Here is a 13,370-nt window from a genome sequence, read left to right on the forward strand (position 1 = left end):
AGGAAAAAGACGATCCTCACATAGTAGAGAAATTGGCAATACCTTGACTGGGAGATGAAACTCAATACCACCAAGGAGGACCAGGGAGTCCTCCCAGTGTGATTGCCTGAGAAGAACTCAAGATTGCCTCGGCAGGATTATGCCGAAAATACATAACCTGGCTCTAACGACAAGGAAACATCAGACAAACCCACACTGAGGAACATTTTAATAAACATAAGGGGGCATTTGTATGATTTATAAATCTCAAAGTCCTGAAAGACAAAGAAAGGCTGTGAAAATGTTCCAGATTAAAGGAGGTCAAAGAGACAGAACAACTAAACACAACAGCCGACCCTGGACGGGACCCTCTGTGGAGGGAGCCGGGCCATAAAGAACATCAAGAAGTTAAGTGATGGCGCTGGGCCACAACTGGTGGACTGGTGATTAGATGAAAGTGTGCATTAATGCTACGTGCACTGATCGAGCACACTGTGACTATGCCAGCGAATATGCCCATTCTTAGAAGATGCATACCGAGGTACTGACGCCCTCTGTAAGGAACACACCCAAGCGGTTCAGACAAAATGCGTGTGTGTGTGAGTGTGTGTAAATGATAGCTAGAAAGAGAGCACAGATAATAAAGGAAATGGGGTAGAATTTTAACAATAGATGAGTCTAGAATATAAAGATGTAAGGGTCTTCTTTGTGTTTCTATATTTTGCATTTTTTCTTTCTTTTGAAATTATTCCCAAATAGTCCCAAATTTAAATATATGTTCCAACATTTGAATGATGTTCCCTTCTCTGCAGGTGCAGACCCTCCTCAGTCAGGAGACCCCAGCCAGGCGACCAGGCCAGAGGGGCAGTTCTGAAATCAAGCCATCTGGGTTCAATGTGGCCTTGAGCAAGTGACTTTCCTCTCGGTCTGTGCTCCCCCTCTGCAGGCCCATCCCCACCTTGTGGGCTGTTGGATACCTGAAACAGACTATGCTCCACGGCCATCCAAGGGCAGGATCACGGTGAGCTCTGCAGGGAGCAGAGCTGAGAGCTGCCTGCAGTTCCGTGAGCCACGGTCATGGCCTCCCCCCAGGCCTGTGAACCCAGGACAGGCACTGCCCCGGGCTGGCCTCTGTGCGCTGAGCCTCCATGCCCTTGCTCTGGCCTTGACCCACACTTTCCTTTGGCTGGCACCTCCTTCAGGGCCCACTTCTGGTGGCTCTCTTGGCCCCTTGCTGGAGCTCCTTCTGGTGAGGGATCAGGAGGGGCATCGCAATACGGATTCCACATGGTCTGGCTCTCCTTTCCAGGGGAACCCGCTGGGACAGTGTTGTTTTGGTGAAAAAGAATAGTGATCCATGGAGAATAGTCTGGGGCCTTTCCTGGAAGCTTGGAAATAGGCCCTAAGACCAGGTCTGCCATGACAAGGATGCTGGCCTTCCCTTCTGCCCCCAAACTGTCAGAGATGCTGTGCTGCTGTCCCCAGATGCCCCTCCAGGCTCACTCTGCACCTCTGCCCTTGGCTCTGACCCCTACAGACCACAGCAGTGGACCCTTGCCCTCTGCCCTCCTTCCTGTTAGTTCAGCCAGTGGAGGCCCCGGAGGAGACTGCAGGGAGTGGGGAGAGAGGCTGGATGTTTAATGCCTTGTTACTGTCTTCCAGGGCACCTCGGGTCACAGCCCAGGCAAGGTGGTCCCCTCCACACCCTCACCGTCTCTGCTTTCAGCATCCTCCCTCCCAGAGGCGCAACTGCCCCCCAGCGTCAATAGCCCCGGGACACAGCACTGGGTCCTGTGGGTTCCCTACATGCTGCTCTGGCCTTTGGATTCAATTCTCTTCCAATTGCTCACTTTGAGTCTGTTTCCCACCAGCCTCTGCCTCATGTAGACACCTGTGGAGGGAGGCCAGGCCCTCCCCCATTAATGTGTTGGCTATTTGCCCGCGGAGGCCCGGGTTACCACCCCTTCGAGGGGACCCACCTCGAAGCCCTTCACGCAGCAGAAGAAAAGCAAGGACCGTCTCTCCAGGCCGTCTTTGGAGGCCCAATGCTTCCTGTTCCAATTTTATTTCATCTTTTCACAAGTTACTATTAACTGAGAGGCATTACAAGAATGGAATTAAAGGAAAAGTTGGTGGAGGAATGCCTTTTTTTTTCTTTTTTGGTTAAACCTTTTGTTATCAACTCTTTAGGGGCCTGATTCAACTAGAAGAATGCGTGGCAGCACCTGTTCTTCAAAATTAGTTCCAAGAGATACGAGGGGCTCTTTATTATTCATTCTATTAAAATTGAAGTATTAGCTAATGCCTCTCGTGTCGTCAGAGCGGGCCTGGCGACTCCTCTGATGCATTGTCCTACTTGAAAGTGAAGAAGGCCTTTCAAGCCGAGGCCTCTGTCAAGTCCCTCTGGTCTCATCATGACACAGAAACCCTGACATGCTGTGTCTGAGACACTTGCGGACCCAGGACAAAGGCCGAGGGCCGGTGGGCAAGGCTGCCTCCTCCTCGGCCCCTCTCCCAGCACGAGCGCACATACCGCCTAGGATCCCAGGGTGGCCTTGCTCAGTGCAAGCGGGAGGCCCTCCTGATTTCCCACATCCAGAGCCAGACTGACTTTGAAGGAGGTGAGCGGGGTGATGACTCAGGAACACAGAGACTTAGAAATCAAAACTGTTTTGCATGCTTTCTTGGATCCTCACCGCAGCCTTCCAGGTCCTCTGGAAGGAGGACCACAACGCAAATGAACTCTTCTAATCTCACAGGGACAGACAAATCAGGATTTTGGCACCCGGATCTCTAGAGTCACCCAGAGGTATGTTGGTGCCATTTTTATCAGGCCCTGAGGTAGACAGTGAGGTTCTTAGCTCAGTGGGTGGGACCAGAGCCCCCAGCTGATAAGAGTTTGGCTCAGCAGGTTCCGTGCCTGGTGGCCCCCGGTTGCAAAGTAAGATGAATACATGTTCCCTCAGGGGCCTCCTGGCTGGCTGGGGAGTGAGGGGGAATGCACAGGCCCAGTGAGGGCGTGCAAAGGGTCAGAGGAGGAAGAGATTCCTAGAGGCTGAGTGAACCAAGGAGGGCTTCCTGGAGGAGCTGGGATTTGACAGATGGTTCAACACTGGAAAGGAGAGAGGCGAGGGAGGGGCAAGGAAGACTGTGAGTAAAAAGCTCACAGGTGGGGTGAGAGGGAGATGGGACAGGAAAAGGCCAGAGGTAAGGTTGGAAGGACCTTGGCTGCAAGCAAAAGTAGTTCTTTCTTTCTTCCTTTTGTTTCCTTGAGCAATCCTAAATTCACTATTAATCTCCCAAGACCTATCTTGTTGATACATGTTGATTTCCCCTGCACACCTGTTCATATTTCGGATGGAAATGTATTATAAAATCACGCCATTCGGCTGGTGATTACCATGGTAATCAGGAACGCTCATCGACAGGCCAGCGCTCCTCTTGAAAACAAGATTCTGAAGATACAGGCTTTCATTTCAGTCCAGTTGTGCCTGGGGAGAGAGGGGAGTGAAGCAAGCAAGGGGCAGGATGGCTGCGGGGACGGATCCCTTCTCTGGGGAAGCCTTGGCAGACAGTACAGCCGCAAGGACCTGGGAGGAAGATGGGGGCAGGGACCAGATAGGGGGCAAGTCAGTGGCGGCGAGTCCCGCATAGCTGAGTGCTCTACAGTGTGCATGCAGCTGGGGACAGCTTCGTAGGGTCCCAAGCCAAGAAAGGATCTGAGTGACCAGGTGCCCAAGATCAGGCTAGACTCTCACTCAACCTCCCACCTCTGCCACAGGAACCACCTCCACACCTGCTGAAACACTACAAAGGGGTCATCATCATCATCACCACTGTTATTATTGTTACTATTTTTTCCTATCACAGGATTATAGTTTAAGGTCTGGTAAAAGCCCCAGATATTTGAACTGTATTATTTAGTCATAATATAGTCTATTTTAAGTTTTCAAGAGCTCCAAGCAAACTGCTTGGCTTCAAATCCCAGCTCCATCACTGACTGGCTGTATGACCCTGTGCAACTTACTTAACCTCTCTGCTCCTTCTCCCCTGTAAAGGGCAGATGATTTCTAATGAGTAAGATCGTTGTGAGGGTTAAGTAAGTTAATACACAGAAAATGGTTAGAATATGCCTGTCACAGAGTAAGCACTCAAAAACGCCCAGATATAGAAATCTCCCCTGTCACTGGACAGGGGACAGGAAAGATTGAGGGTACAGGCAGCATCCTGGACTTTGCACAAATGTCTCACTTCCTTCTCCTGACACTTCCGTGTAACCCTCTCTGAATGGTGAGCAGACAGGAACCCCAAAGCCCCAGCTGCTTGGTGGGTGTGGGGTAGAACCCAGACCCCCTGGCTCCTTGCCCACAGCTTTTTCAGTTTCCTTCCCAAAGATGTTGGTTTGCTGGCCTCTGGCTGTTCACCTCCAACTAGGACCCAGTCCTCCTTCTCAAGCCCAGTCACCCCCTTACTCTGATTGCAGTCCTGGGAAGCTCAGTCCTAGAGCACAGAATTCCAGAACACTCATACCCGCAAAGTCCACATCCGAAAACCTCTATAGCTTTCAGTCACTCCTGCAATTGTCCGTACGTGTTAGATGTTACCTAATGAAAATCTACGATCATAATAAGAATAGTAGTTGCATTTATTGCTTGCTCTGTTCTAGGCTCAACACTACCTTCACCTTTTAAAATAATAATACTCGTCATTCATGGAATGATTTCACGTTGCACCAGACACCGTGTAATCCAAATCTGACCAAGAGATGCTGGCGCTGCCTCACAGAACCCGCCCCACCAGTGGCAGCTGACAGGCCATTATCCTGGGTCCTGCAAACTGTGCAGTGATAAGGAGACTCCACCAATTTGATGCTTTATCTGGTCGCAGGTTGAGGAAAGATATTATTTCAATCAAGATAATGATTCTATTTCTTGGACGGAAATAAGATTTTTTTCTGTTGCCGCATGGGGTTGCCACCAAAATCTGTCTCGGGGCTTGAACAGGGCATGCACAAGTTAAGGGATTTTCTTGCAACCTGAGAGAGGGCGTAAACATGAAGGAGAGAGGAAAGGAGGGAGTCCCTTTGCAAGAGAAAAACATGCCAGGCCTCTGGGATTACACAGTCAGTTCTATTTGGACATTTATAAGCATTAGACAAAACCAGTGGAACCCAAATTTGGAAGATAAGCGTGCAGCATGAGCCCAATAGCCTGGATTTCAAGGGAGGTAAACGGCCTATAAAGGTAATGATGATAACGAATCTGCCCAGACCAGACTCAGCTACGATGGCAACTCGAAAGTCTTCTAAGCCTGCCTATCATGTAGGGTAGATTCTCCCACATGGCTTTGCTGACAGATGACCCAGCTGGTCTTTCAACACCTCCCAAGACAGGGAGCTCACCCACAAAGGAACCTGTGCCATCCATGACCAGCTCCTCTGCTGAGAAAGTATGTCCAAATCATAGAGCAACGTCACTTCACAAAAGGAAGTTCACAAGGTGCTGACACTGCCGTCCATCTAAACGCACTTTGGAAACAGGACACATTTCAGGAAGCCATCAAACGACATGCAAATGACATTAGACGATAAAAGCAGTGAGACGGCAACTGTTTGAATTAAATAGTGAATTTCATGGAATTTTAAGTTATTGAAAATACTTGGGAATTTCAAGGGCTGTAATACAGCATCTCAAACTCTTTATAAGTGATCTGCTTTCACGACGAAATGATAATCATTTGCAATTCTTACATCAATTGTTTGTATAGTGACTCTATACTATAGGAGGAGTTTGAACCTGTTTATAAACTTTTTATGCATTTTGAACATTCCACTGAGAGCTGACTTGGTGAACTGCTCTCTCTCCAAACAAAAGGCACATTTCAGCTCAACTCCTTCTGGGATAGACCCAGTTTTGCTGATTCTTGAGGACCAAGAAGACTTACTCTTATTCTACTGCAAAACTTTGAAATCTAAAGCACACTGTTGTCAAAGAGTGTGTAGACTATCATTGGAAAGTAACCCAAACCCCAGGTAATATTGGTTGTCACCAGGGGACGAGCCAGGCTGCTTGGGGACAGGGGTGGGAAGATTTTCACAGTATGCTTTTAAGTATTTTTGCATTTAGGGCCATAGAATTATATTACCTATTAAAAATAAATTACAGTTAAAACAGCACCTAGTTATTTCAGTGAAAACAGACTTTGACACGATTAATTTCTATTTTAATACCTATCCTCTTAAAATGTGAACTTACTACAATGAAAATTACTGCCAGGTCGGGCAGAAACTGCTTTGGCTGTCTTCATGATAGTGATGCTCACGGCGTGGTAGTGAATTTGACCAATGCCCTTCTCAGATCCCTTTTCCTACTGGGCACCCAGCCAAGGAGAGACCTGCCCGGACACACCTTTGCTCAGCCTCTCCTTCCCGATCCTGCTTCCCTCCCTTCCTTACAAGCTTTCCCGACACGTTCTCTCTTCCTACATCATGTGCACCTGAATCCTCATCTCAGGCTCTGCTTCTAGGGAACTCAACCTGAGTCAGTCACCAATGGCTCCAAATGGAACCCTCCCGCATCTTCCCAGAGGATTGTCCCTGGTAATAGAAGCACACGTGAGCCTACCTCTTTGAGGGCAGAACCATAACCACCTTCCTGCTCAACCAAAACCACCAGTCAGACACTCTACATCCCATGAAAGGCGGCACAGCAAAACGCCCACCATCCAGAAGACAGTTCCCACCGCCAGACCCAGTGGAACCACACAGCACTCTTCTTCCCCAGGATGAAAAAGCAGCAGGCAGCAGCAGACCCAGAAGGCCTGCTCTGTTATCAGACACCCCGAGACGTGCACCAGAAAGTCAGCGCGAACGCCAGCTCCACCCACGGAGCAAACTCAAACAAAACATTTAACTACTCCGAGCCTCAGTTTCCTCATCTGCACATGACCTGACGGGGCTTTGGTGAGGCTCAGATGAGGCAGTACCATCAAGTGTGCTGCAAACTGGCAATGCCATGTAAATATTGGTGGTGGTTCTTGCCGTTTAGAGCAAGCTAGCTTCCCCTTGCTTGCTTGGAACAAATGGTTAATTAACCTTTGTGAAATAAATAAATTCCAGCTGCTCCTCATCGTGGACATCGTACCTAGAGCTCCCTGGGTGAGAAGCAGGTCCCAGGAAAAGCGAGTGGACATGGGGGGCACTGTCCTGCTGACTGTCCACCTGGAGCTTAGGGTGTGTCCCCACCACCTGTCTCATGACCCTCAGCTGCAGCTGTCTGAAGAAGGCTGTCTCTGTCTCTCTCACTGAGATATAAGAGGGATCCCCAATGTGAATTCCGTGTTATCTATCCAGTGTGTACATTAATCTCAAATACAACCTCAAATTTGGTTAAAAAAAAAAATCTATGTGGCCATTTTCACGTGATGAGGCATAAACTGGCAGACAATTTTACTTACATAGGTGAAGGAAACTTTACTCCATCCTGATTCTTTGTACATGGACCATTCATGAAGCCATTTCAAGTCCCGTACCATCTGGCCCTCCCCAAGATCCGCAGCTTTTCCTCCCCTCCCACATCAGACCCGTGTCTATGATGTCCTCCACATGGGCCATTGGGTGTTAACAACCTGGCGCCCCTGCCTTGTGCCTTTCTCCTTGCAACGGCCTCCCTCCTCTGTCAGCCCAGCTCCTGCCTCTCTTTCCCCAGGAAGTCTCCCCTGACCACTCCCATCACCAGCATTTCCGCCTGGACCCATTCGAGCCAGAGCGGAACGTATGTCCTTTCATAAGGTTCTTGCACGGTTTCATGTTCAGATGTCTTCTCCTCCCACACTGGACTGACAGCTCCTCTGTATTTTTTAGAGCCTCCGGGTGCCAGGCATCTGGTGAATTAATCATATTCTCAGATGGGAGTCATGGTTTGGGTCATACGATTGCTCCTAGTTTAACACACTGTTAAATGGCCTATATGAGAATGTCCTGTTCTGAGAACCTGTTCACCCTAGCAGCAAACTTGGAATTGTACAAACTGTCTGTGGCTCCAGGGTAAACAAAGACACATCGTCCTTTATCGCAGAGGAGTCCTGCTCCTCCCGCACACCAACCAACCACAAGGGAGCGACTCTCTTTCAGGAGCCAGTGGGAGCACGTTCCACTCAGAGGGCAGAGCCAGGATTTGAACCATGCGCCTTCACAGCCTTACATTCCTGGGTCCGGCCCCACCCAGCCAGAGGCACCTTCTAGACGAACCAAAAGCCGACTCCATCAAGGTCATTCGTGCTCCCTTCCCCACACAGGGAAACCCACCCAGTTCCCAGGAACATTGTCAAACCACAGACCTAAAAAAGCAAGATTCAGACTCACAAGCAACGACGCCTTCTTCTTAAATTTCAGGCCAGCAGTTTCTCTGCAAACCTGCTCATTTCCTGCAAAGAGAAGAAAGGGATGGAGAAGCATATTAGCATCTGCTCTGGGTATCCTTCAGCCGTTTCCTGGCCGACCTCTGGCTTCTGCACCTTCTCTGCGTCCTCGCTCCCAGCAGCACTCTCCCCTCCCAGGAACACCGCGTGCTAGTTGGGTGGGCGCCCCTGGCAAGATCCCACCCCCCCACCTACGGCCATGGGTTCAGCCCACATCGCCTCCCTCCCCCTCCCCGGCGCCATGCCAGTCTCAGATTGACCACTGCCTCCAATTCCCCGAAGGCGCTGGGCTTCTTCCCACTCTGGAGTGAGGCCTCCTCTGCTGTAGCATGGGGTTGCCTAGCAACCCCGCGCGCCAGCTCGGAAGGCCCTCCTAAATTGGACCTCACAGCACAGGGCATCTCCTTGTACAGCTGCCTGAATCTTAACAATCTGGTTCTGAATAATAACACAATGGTAATTGCATGCATGGGCCCCAAACTACATTTAAATAATGTTCAAGAGCTGACACAAACCACCAAAGGCCAGAAAATGCATTTCGGAGGTTGACTGTGAGGCCGGGAAGGACATTCGGTGCAGGAGGGAGTCGACACCAAAGACTTGAGTTAATGACAATGCCAACCTGAACTGTGAGTCCTCCTGCCTTTCTGCCTGAGCGTGTCACCACTTTAATGTGTTTTAGGTGAGTTTGGGATCTGTAGAGGCAATTAATGCCCAGGGGTAGTGATGCTTCAAGACAGGATGCCCTTTAGTTCTTTGGCAGCGTGCGGAGATTTTTGGAGGGAGTAGGGGAGGGTGAAGATACAGGACAAGGAGGGAGAGCGGTGCGTGAGTGACTCCCCTTGGCTTTTACACTCATGGCTAAATACATTTTAGAAGGTAGGAGGAAGAACTTACCAAGCAAGAGCACAAAGCGCTTGCTTCCTCGGCGAGGGACAAATTCAACATGACTGATGTGTTTCAGGATAAGAAGTGAAGGCAGAGAGGCCTCGACACAGGCTAACACACAGAGTGAAGCAGCTCAGAGTGACGTGGGGGAGAGGCCCCGCGCGCCCGAGGCCAGCCTGCGATCTGTGTCCCCGGCAGAGGGTAATGGAGAGCCCTGCTCAAGGCAGGAGAGTCTCCCCTCGTGGGAAATAGCAAGCTGGCGATCTGCTCCTTGTGGAGCGATAGCAGCCAGGGCCAGCAGATCAGACCTGATCATTTGAAAGCCTGAAGCACTTTTTTTTTTTTTAAAGCTCAAAATCGTCCTGCAAGGGACTTAGATAATCGCACACCCATGTTCATAGCAGCATTACTCACAATAGGCAGGAGATGGGAGCAACTCAAGTGTCCACTGGATGAATGGATTAAGCAAAGTGTGCAATATGCGTACAATGGAATGTTATTCGGCCTTAGTGAGGAAGGACATTCTGACACTTGCTACAACATGGATGAACTGGGGGACATTATGCTAAGTGAAATAAGCCAACCACGAAAGGACAAATGCTGGATAATTCCACTTATATAAGTATCTAGGGTTGTCAAATTCTTAGACAGAAAGTAGAATAGAGATGCTAACTGGGAGCTGAGGAGATGGGGAGACGGGGCGTTGGTGTTTAATTTGGGGAAGATGAAAAAGGTCTAGAGAGGGATGGTGGTGACGGTTGTAAAACTATGTGAATATACTTAATGCCACTCACCTGTACACTTAAAAACGGTTAATGTGGTAAATTTTATGTAACGTATATTTTACAATTAAAAAATTTCCTCCTGCCGTAATAGTACAACATACACAGCTTTTCTCTAAAAGACTTTCATCCACTTCATCCTGGAAGTCAAAGTGAGGCCACAAGTTCCAATAGGGAGACTGCCACCAGGACTCAGGGACAAATGGGACAGTGTGACTGTGGGCCAGGGAATCCCATGGCTTGTAAACACGGTGTCCATGCAGCACAGTCACAGGTGGAGGTGTCTGAGCGTAAGAAACAGCATCCTCCAGTGCCCGCTTCCTGGAGTCCAAACAACGTCACTCTCCAGAACGTGGTCTCTTCGCCCGACCAGTCCCATCCACCATGCCCTGTGCCCGCTTCCTCTCCCAGGCACATGGGCTCATTCCCACCCTGTGCTCCTCGCCTAGAAAGCCCTTTCCTGTGGCCTCCACCAGACCTAACTCTCCTCTTTTTAATGGGTCTACATCAAATTCCACCTCCTCCTCCAAGCCCTCTGGGTACCTCCCACTTCTGCCTTCTCTGAATGTCAGAATGTCATTTCTCTGAAATGAAGCACTCACTTAGCTACTGTTCTATCCTCATGTTTGAAAGGTTTGTCTCTCCCCAAAAAATCCCCCCAAACGACCCCTGGACGGAGCATCACTAATATTTTTTGTCTGCCACGGACCCTGAGCACACCGTGGGCTGTTGCCGCAAGGCTCTGAGAGGGACAATGGGCTTCACCTCCTTTCTCAGGGAATCTGGTCACAGCTCCCCTGCCTGGGGTACAAAGCACGCCTGCTGCCTGCAGAACCCTAGAACTAAATATTGCAGGCGGGCATGCAGTTCCCTCCGGCCACTTAGAGCTGTAACTCAGTGTGTGCAATAAACAAGTGAGCCTTTACAGATTTTATTAATTTGGAAAGGTCATTAGCACTAACAGCTTCTCCGAGTGAGAGTGAATAAATAGCATGGATAATTTTTTTCAGGGTCCTGATTTTTTCTTGGAATGTGCTTTAAGTCTCAAAAAAAAAAAAAAACAGTGTTAAAAGTAAAAGAAAAAAAAATCTAGGCTTATAAGACAAGGGGAACACTCTGGACAAGCCTCTTTCCCTCTCCGAGCCTTACTGTTCTCATCTTCAAATTGAGGGAGTTATCACTAAAGTCCCATCCAACTTAAAAAGTACATAAAGGGGGAGGGTATAGCTCAGTGGTAGAGCACATGCTTAGCATGTATGAGGTCCTGGGTTCAATCCCCAGTACCACCATTAAAAAGATAAATTAAATAAAAACAATTTTTTTAAAAAGTAAAATTATGATTCAAGATGAGGATGTGAAGTTACCAACTTTCCAAGCTAATAGTTACCCACCCCGCCACTCCATCCATCCCATCAGGTGTTGGACACCACTTCGCCTCTGGAGAGATAAGGTCCAAGTTCACGCCAGGTGCCTTCCCAGACCCTGACCTGGGGGCTCTCAAGCCCAACAATCTGGCTGCCTCGCTTTCCTTGGATCATTAAGGAACACTCCAGACTAAAGACTTGTTTCCTTGCATATCCAGGAATGGCTGGAAATGGGCCAAAGGGCATCTTCCAGGCTCCGTCTCCCCAGCCCTTGGCTCCATGACCAGCTGGCACTGTCTACCAAGGGCCAGGTCTCTGGGAGGCACACACTCATGGTTCTCCCCCATATGAGAAGAAAGCAGTGGTCCAGGAGCAGAGGGGTCTGGCTCCAGCCTGCTGTCGAGGGGAGAAACAGTTGGCCCTTGACCAGACTGTGCAGTACGTCATCCCTCCCCTTCTCCATCCTCATCCCCTCTTCTCTCCTCTCTCCTCCCTGAGCGTACAGACACTGGGAAGGTGGGAGGTCCGCATTTGTCTGCAAACATGTGGCCACAAGCAACACGACTCCATCTCCGATCACTCCTGGCTTTCAGTAGCAATAGGAAGACAAAGTGGGAATCAGAACTGTATGACTGGCAGCTTACTTCTTGTATTAATATTAGCACTCGTATTAGTTAATATAAACTAACATTTGTACAACACCTGATAATTTAAAAAAGTATTTTCCCACATACGTGTCAGGCAAGTGGGATAGATTTAACCCATTTAGTGAGCATTGGCTGAATCCCCAGGTCTTAGCTACCTGCTGGGGATGTACACATGAAAAGGTGCGGTTCCTGCCTGCGAACTTCCTCCAGGACAGGTTACAGTCGGGGAGATAGAGGTACCGAGATGCTGAGTGACTTCCTCTGAGACCTTACAAGTGCTAGCCATGCTCAACCGAGTCCTCGGACTCAGAGCCTTTTCCAGCTGTTCCTGTGTGGCCTGGGAGTTTAGCATGAGATTCAACCTGCATCACACCAACCGGAAGGGCCCAGCCAGAGGACGGCATGGTTTGGGGACTGTGGAAGTCTATGCCCAGAATGAAACAGTGCCTGTGAGTCAGGCCACATTTGACCCTGGACCCTCCAGAGGGGCAGGCCCCGGGCAGGGTACAGGCCAGACTGTGCTGCAGACGCAGCCTTGGCCCCTCGTGGCCTTTCTGCTCATCTGTGAAGAACCCTCTTCTCATCAGCTGCCTTTGCAGAGACGCTGTCTTGAGAGCTGCTGCAAATTCATGAAATCTTTGTTTTGTTTTGTTTTTCCCCGAATCTGTACTAACCTTTCTCTTCTAGGAACTGCCATGGCACTTACACTCAGCACATGACACAAACTGGGTATTGTTCTTCTCAGAGTCTCTAATGGTTTTTTGAAAAATCGAATGTCCGTCCATGCTGGAGAGGCCCTGAAATCCCTCACTCTGCAGCCAGGGCCCCCAGACCCAGAGAGGGCAAATGATTCACCCCAACTCACACCGAAGACAAGAGCAGAACCAGAACCCAAGTCCCAGACTCCCAGTCTGGGGCCTACACACATCCAACCTACCCTGCTGGGAGGGGAGGTTCGGGCTGTGTCCTGCTTACCCTGAGCTCCCTCAGCAGCCCCTTAGCAAACACGCGCAGCTGGGAGGGAGGCTCTCTGATGCTGCATGAAGGTGGGCAGATCACAGCCTCTCCCAACAATGATACTGGAGTGACCAGCTCTGGCTCCTAGTCTCCAGTGGTGAGCCTCACAGGGAGGGGCAGAGGCCATGAGACGTGCCCTCAGGGGACAGTGAGGTCATGGTCTCTGCCTTGGGGCCCTGCAGCTCCCAGGAGGCCAGAATCCCTAGTGGTTTAGAGCCAGACTGGCCCTGCCATGGACTAGCTGTGTGGCGCTGGGCAAGTGACTTAACCTCTCT

The 13,370-nt window shown here is 49.8% G+C and overlaps 1 protein-coding gene across 2 annotated transcripts in view; it reads right to left on the reverse strand.

Annotated features, from left to right (window-relative positions):
* ZBTB7C (zinc finger and BTB domain containing 7C) overlaps positions 1–13,370 on the reverse strand; it is a 314,130-nt gene that overhangs the window by 130,907 nt on the left and 169,853 nt on the right. Inside the window, exon 3 of one of the 2 annotated variants that reach the window (XM_031441954.2) lies at positions 8,342–8,403. The gene's annotated coding sequence lies outside the window, so the exon portion shown is untranslated. Of the gene's footprint in view, positions 1–8,316; positions 8,404–13,370 lie in introns of both variants that reach the window. The other variant, XM_064480324.1, reaches the window with a different exon arrangement.

This window comes from Camelus dromedarius, chromosome 28 (assembly GCF_036321535.1).
Source record: "Camelus dromedarius isolate mCamDro1 chromosome 28, mCamDro1.pat, whole genome shotgun sequence".
Taxonomy (NCBI): Eukaryota; Metazoa; Chordata; class Mammalia; order Artiodactyla; family Camelidae; genus Camelus; species Camelus dromedarius.